The sequence below is a fragment of the Amborella trichopoda genome, chromosome 6 (genome assembly GCF_054954075.1).
Source record: "Amborella trichopoda isolate Santa Cruz 75 chromosome 6, AtrichopodaSantaCruz75HAP2 v2.0, whole genome shotgun sequence".
NCBI classification, from domain to species: domain Eukaryota; kingdom Viridiplantae; phylum Streptophyta; class Magnoliopsida; order Amborellales; family Amborellaceae; genus Amborella; species Amborella trichopoda.
In genome coordinates this window covers 41136188-41142915 of record NC_142341.1, presented here as the reverse complement: position 1 = coordinate 41142915, position 6728 = coordinate 41136188, and the positions used below count along the sequence as shown (strand labels likewise).

General features: G+C 36.6%; 1 long non-coding RNA gene across 1 annotated transcript; it reads left to right on the top strand.

The window, feature by feature from the left end:
• The first annotated feature begins 360 nt into the window (after positions 1–360).
• On the top strand, positions 361–1923 carry LOC148781770 (uncharacterized). The gene is made up of 3 exons (XR_016058523.1): positions 361–568; positions 793–963; positions 1731–1923. It is a non-coding gene; the product is annotated as an uncharacterized LOC148781770 (long non-coding RNA).
• Positions 1924–6728: the final 4805 nt, after the last annotated feature.

The window sequence follows — 6728 nt, the reverse complement described above, 5'->3', positions numbered from 1 at the left end:
GTCTAATGGTCTAACCCTCAAAGTGATTTCGAAAATGTGTTTTTAAGTGTCAAAAAACGTGTGAAATGATAACCTTATAAAAACAACCGAATCTACCAGCCAGAATTCGATTTTGGGGTTAAAAGGGCTGGGCAGCACAACTGGTGTCGCCCAAACCAAACTTGGGCTTAGGTAGCACAAGTGGTGTTGCCCAGCCCAAATCTAACCAAAATTGGCAATTTCTTATTATGGGGTGATTCACACATTTTTGTAATATTGCCCATAAAAAATCGAGTAAAAATGAGTTGTTTTACTATTTTTATTGGATTTATTACTTAAACAATGCATCATGCAGGATTCTGGATCATAGGATAGGGATCACGGACTATGGTGGTCTACGGTCCGAGTGTTTTCTAGAATAATATGGTCTTAAGGGTTCAGGAATATCACAGAATTTGGTACGTCCAGAACAAGAGTGAGTCGGTTTGCAACAATGGCCATCCCAATAATACAGTTTGAAAATCACGTGTCACGTCATTACGATTATACAATACGGGCCGTTCAATCAACGTCATATCCAATTTAAAAGGTTTGAATTAACCTCTCTTTCTGATCACTCTCTTATAGAACTAGTTGAGGATTTCTTGTGCAAAACAAGGGTTGAGGGTTGGGAAGGATTTCAATTAACTAGTAAGCATAAACTGTTGAAGGAGAAAATAATTACTTGGAGAAAGGAGCATTGGGTTAATTTACAGTCCAAACTACACTCTACCAAAAATAGGATTGAGGAGCTGGATGCTTTGTGGTTTTCAGGAGCGGATCTCTAAAGGGCAACTCTCTCAAAGAAGTATTGTTATTGCCTCTTTATATGATCTACTGAGGTGGAGGAGGCACATTGGAGGCAACGATCAACGATTAAGTGGCTAAAGGAGGGCAATTGTAACACCAAATTCCTCCACACCATCACTAATGCTTATAGAAGAGGTAACTCCATTCAAGACTTAAAAATTCAAGGCATGGATTGTAATGATCCTAGTGAAGTCGAAAAGGCCTTAGTAGCAAAAAAGGCATTTTCTAATTATGATTTGTTGGAGATATCTTTAGATTCCATTCCTTTCTTAAACTACCAATTGAGAAAAGTTGTGAGGTTGGAAAGGAAATTCGAAATGCAAGAGATTCAATAGGCAGTTTTTGGCATGGGAAGAGATAAGTCTCCGAATCTAGATGGATTTCCCTTGTCATTCTTTCAAAAAAATTGGGGTCTCCTTAAGAATGACTTGTTCCAAATGTTAAAAGAATTCTTTTAGAGACATAAGATAATATGGCTATGATCTCTACTTTCATTGCCTTCATTTCTAAAAAGACTCTTATAGAAGAGTTTAAGATATCGGACCCATTAGTCTATTGGGAAGCCTTTACAAAAAACATAGCAAAGGTTTTGACTAATAGATTACTCCAAATTATTCATCTTGTTACAAATGGTTCTCAATCAGTTTTTTTGAAAGATCAACAAATCATGGATAGGATCCTTGTGGCTCACTAACGTATTCATTCAAAATTAAGGGAAGGAAATCATGAATTGATTTGCACAATTAACTTTGAAAAGGCATATGACAAAGTATATTAGGAGGTGTTGCATAATATTATGGGGAAAGTGGGTTTCAGGACAAGATGGAGGTTGTGCATTCAGCAATTGTCTTTCTTCAATTCACTTTTTGTACTAATCAACATAATCATCATGTTTCTTTTAGGCTTCAAGAGGACTTCGACAAGGAGACGTTTATCTCGCTTCTTATACACTATAGTGGCGGAAAGCTTTAGTGTTATGCTCAAATCTATAGTTAACATTTATGGAATAATTGTTGGGAATAATGTATCATTGGTATCCCAGTAGAGGAGGAAGCCAAGAACATTTGAAATTTTTTTTAAAATGCATGGAATTAGCTATTGGTCTTAAGGTTAATTTGTGAATAACAAATCTTATTGGTATTGAGTGCCTGGAAGAAAGAGTTGTTGAATTGGCTCACGTAATGGGTTGTGGTGTGCACAAACTACCTTGCAAGTATCAGGAATTCCCTTAGTGGCTAGGTATCTACCTAGATCTATTTGGGACCCAATCATTGAAAGATTCAACAAAAAATTGAACCTTTGAAAGGCTAAATATCTTTCAATGGGCCGTAGAATCACTTAATAAAGTCCACATTATCCAATTTGCATGTTTATTTCATGTATTTGTTCATAATACCTAAACATATTGTAAAGAGGTTGGAGAATATTACTAACAATTATGTGGTAGTTTTGGAGATAAGAAGAAACTTAAATTGGTTAAATGGGATAAGGTTTGTGCCTCCATGAAGAAGGGAGGGTTGGGTCTTAACACAAGTTTGCTCACTGAATGGTGGTGGCATTATCAACAAAAGGACAAGGCCTAACGGCGTGAAGTCCTCATAGAGAAGTTTGGAGAAGATTTGCTTTGTGGTTGGATAAAAGCCCAAGGAATAATAATTATATGTCTTTCATTTGGTAGGCGATCTAGTTTTGTAGATTAATCTTTCTCGGCCATTATGGTAAAGTGGTTGGAAAGGTGGATAAATCTCTATTTTGGTTTGATAAATAGATTAGAAATTACGCCATTCGATTCTCTTTTTTAGAGGTATTTTCCAAAGTTTCTAATCCTTTGGCCTCTAGAAATGAGTTTAGAGGGGAAGGTACTTTTAACTATTGTCGGTCTATCTCTGTTAGGTATAGGAGGATGTCTGATAGATTCATCAATGAATTTCAAAGGCTCATGGAGATGCTGCAAAAATTTTATTATTCACCAAACAAATACGACTTCCCCATTTAGGAACTTACTCCCTTAGTTGATTTTTCGGTCAAATTTGTATACAAACTACTCTGCGAGGATTGGAGGAGATATTTGGAAGTTGGTATAGCGAAGATTTGGAGCCTGCATGTCCCTCTCAAAGCACAACTATTCATGTGGATTGCATCGCAAAGGAAATTGGCAATAAAAGGTAATCTTAGGAAAAGGCGGATTCATTCTTATTAATGTTTGTTTGTTTGTAAGAAAGAGAACGAGTTTATGGAGCAATGTAGAAGTGGAGCATCTTCTCCTACATTGCTCGTATACGATGGAATTGGGGGAGACAATTGTTGGGCTTGCAGGTTAGAAGCTATCTTGAAGTAGCGGATATCTTCAAGTACTTTGAAGATTAGAAACATTTTTTGAATATCGATTTACGTGATTATCATGTGGGGTATACAGAGAGAACAAAATAGGAGGACCTTTGAATGAAAATGCTCAAAGATGTCAATCCTCAAATCGAACATATTAGCCCTGGCTACCGGTTGTGCTCACAATCATAAGTATTGAAATTTCATCCCCAGATAACTATTTATCTTGAATCCCAAAGAGACAACCAAGCTAGTGAGGAGAAGTCAAATACAAAGGTCGTATGGTCCCCTCCCCTATAGATTATTTGAAGCTCAATTTTGATGGAAGCTCATTGTGTAATCCGGTAATCTCTTATTCAGTACCTTTTGGGTTTGCTACAGTAAATGAGGCGATGACTAAAGGGTTATTATAGGGCTTAAAACTTGTTCACAATGCGAACCGGAGTAGATATTCAGTTGAAGATTGCTCGATTCAACACTAGGAACTCAGTTATTATAAAAGATAGAGAGTGGGGACAATTTGAATTCTGATCTAAGGTCAGATCTACATAGAAATGAGCAGATCTGCTCTCAGATCAGTGGCAGAAACCAACATTGATCTGGTGTAATGAAATACTAAATAAAAAGCAATAAAAGAATCCTAAATCTAATAAAATAAATAAAAGAACCGAAAATGGAGAAGAAAAGGTTACCTGCCCGAGCCAGTTGACTCGGGGCACCTGAGGCTTTGAGGCCTCGCCTGCATCAGAACTATGGCTATGTTTACACCATATGTCCTATGTTGTCCCTCTTCAAACTTAACCAAGCCTTGGCTTAGTTGAACTAGGTTTTTACTGATCGAAGGCAAAGGGGCTAGGGTTTCAAGGTTTCTTATCTAGATCTAGAGTTTGCTCTCAGCTTTTACTATTTCTCTCTGGATTCCTTGGGCACAAAATCTAAAAGTATAGCATACGGTCTAATGGCCAAACCCTCAAAATGATATTGAAAATGTGTTTTTATATACCCAAAACGTGTAAAATGATAATTTTCTAAAACCAACCAAATCTGTCAACCGGAATTCAACTTTGGGGGTCAAAAGGGTTGGGCGACACAACTGGTGCCGCCAGGCCCAATCTGTACAGCGCAACTGGTGCCGCCTAGACCAGACCCGAGCATAGGTGGCACAGGTGTGCCGCCCAACCCAAATCTGACCAGAATTGGTAGTTTCTAATTCCATGTGATTCACTCTTTTTTGTGATATTGTCTACCAAAAATCAGGTAAAATAAGTTACTTTACTATTTTTACTTGATTTATTACTAAAACAGTGTGTCATGCATGATTCTGGATCACAAGGTAGGGATCATGTACTATAGTGGTCCATGGTTCGAGGGTTTTTTGGAATAGTATGGTCTTAAGGATTTAAGAGTATCACAAAAATTTTCAGTTTTAAAACGAAGTGTCTACAAAGCTATTATCCAACTTGACTTGACATAAAATTATTGAAAGGATTCTTTAAACATCATTGCAAAATTATTAAGAGGATTCTTTAAACATCATTGCTTGGTATAAGGGAGATACTAGACCACCTTGGAGATTGAGTTTCACTTTCCCATAAATAGGAGATTTGTTATCCAATTTATGCTTAGAAGCAAATTTTCTAGCTGTAGGTGGGGTGCACCAATCATTGTTGGTGGTGATTACCTTCACCTCGTTTTTTTTTCCTTTCATTGAGATTGTTGGTGGTGATTACCTTTACCTAGTTTTTTTTCCTTTCATTGAGATTGTGCTCATTTTTTTGTACCATTTTTATTGGATATTGTTGGTTACTATTTTATATATATATATATATATATATATATGATCAATATGTTGAAATGCTTTACCCCATTGAAAATACAATTATAAATGGGTCATATAAATTACCAAAATGCTTAAAGTTTCATTTTGTATTTTCAATGGAGTACATGGGACAATGCTTGAATTTCATTACATTGAGGAAGGAGCTAAATTGCATGTAGCATATGGTGCAATTTAACGTATGCTTAAGTGCTTAAATTTTCATCTTGTATATGCTTAAATTTCAGTGTTGCACATGGCCTGAACAATGGGATAAAATTTTCCCACGTCGGGGATGTAAGGGGAGAAAGGGAACTTTTCCTGTATAAATAGCCAATCACTTCCCCCAAAAACCTCGCAACAGTCACGTTGTTCATCACGACATATGGATGTGGGGCCATCCACCTGAATGTCTGCCATCACCATTGAATAAATTTTTTAAAAATAATGTAAATTAAAATAAATATCATGGAAGCAATTAATTAAATAGAAAATTTAAGAATATAAAAAAAAAAAAAATCTTGATACCTCATATATAGCAAAATTAAGAATATATATATATATATATATATATCCTGATACTTTTTATATTTAGGTTTCATTTCAAAATAGGTTCAAGATTTTAAAAAATATTTTGGGGCATAAAACTGGCAGATTTTATTTCTCTAAATCTAAAAAAACATGTTTTTTGTAAAAGACATCCTCTCAAAATTTTCTTTTCCCTCTCCACCGCACCCTTTCTCTCTATTCTTTCTCAAGTTTAACCCCTCACTCTCTCTCCTCCCATTCTCTCTCTTCATATTACCCATCTCTTTCCCTCACTCTCTCTCCTCCATATTACCTATCTCTCTCCCCTCACTCTCTCTCCTCCATGTTACGTATCTCTTTCCCCTCACTCTCTCTCCTCCCAAATACATGGTAAGAATACAGAGTTCTCTCATGTTTAAACCCTCACCCCTCACTCTCTCTCCTCCCATTCTCTCTTTTTATGTTACCCATCTCTTTTCCCTTACTCTCTCTCATCCCAAATACACAGTAAGTATATAGAGTTCTCTTTCTCTCTCCACCGCACCCTTTTTTTCTATTCTTTCTCATATCTAACCCCTCACCCCTCACTCTCTCTCCTCCCATTCTCTCTCTTTATGCTACCCATCTCTCTCCCCTCACTTTCTCTCCTCTCAAATCACAGTAAGTATACAGAGTTCTCTTTTTCTCTCCTTTTCTCTCTCCACCGCACCCTTTCTCTCTATTCTTTCTCATGTCTAACCCCTCACTCTCTCTCCTTGTATTCTCTCTCTTCATGTTACCCATCTCTCTCCCCTCACTCTCTCTCCTTCTTTCTCTTCACATTTTCCATCTCTCTTTCCTCACTCTCTCTCCTTCCAAATACATAATAAGTATAAAGAGAAAAAGAGAAGTCATCTCTCTCCCCTCACTCTCTCTCTTCCCAAATACACAGTATGTATACAGCAATAAGTCCCATTCTCTCTCTTCACGTTTCCCATCTCTCTCCCCTCACTCTCTCTTCCCAAATAGAGAGTATGCATACGGAGAGAAAGATACTCTCTTCCCATGATCGAATTTTTTGGTTTTTTGTAACCCATAATAGAATTTTTTGTAATCCATGATCGAAATGTTTGTTTTCTTTTCTTGTAATCCATGATCGATTTTTTTGTTTTTTTTTTTTTTTTGTAACCCATGATAGAATTTTTTGTAATCCATGATCGAATGTTTTGTAATACATGATCGAAATGTTTGT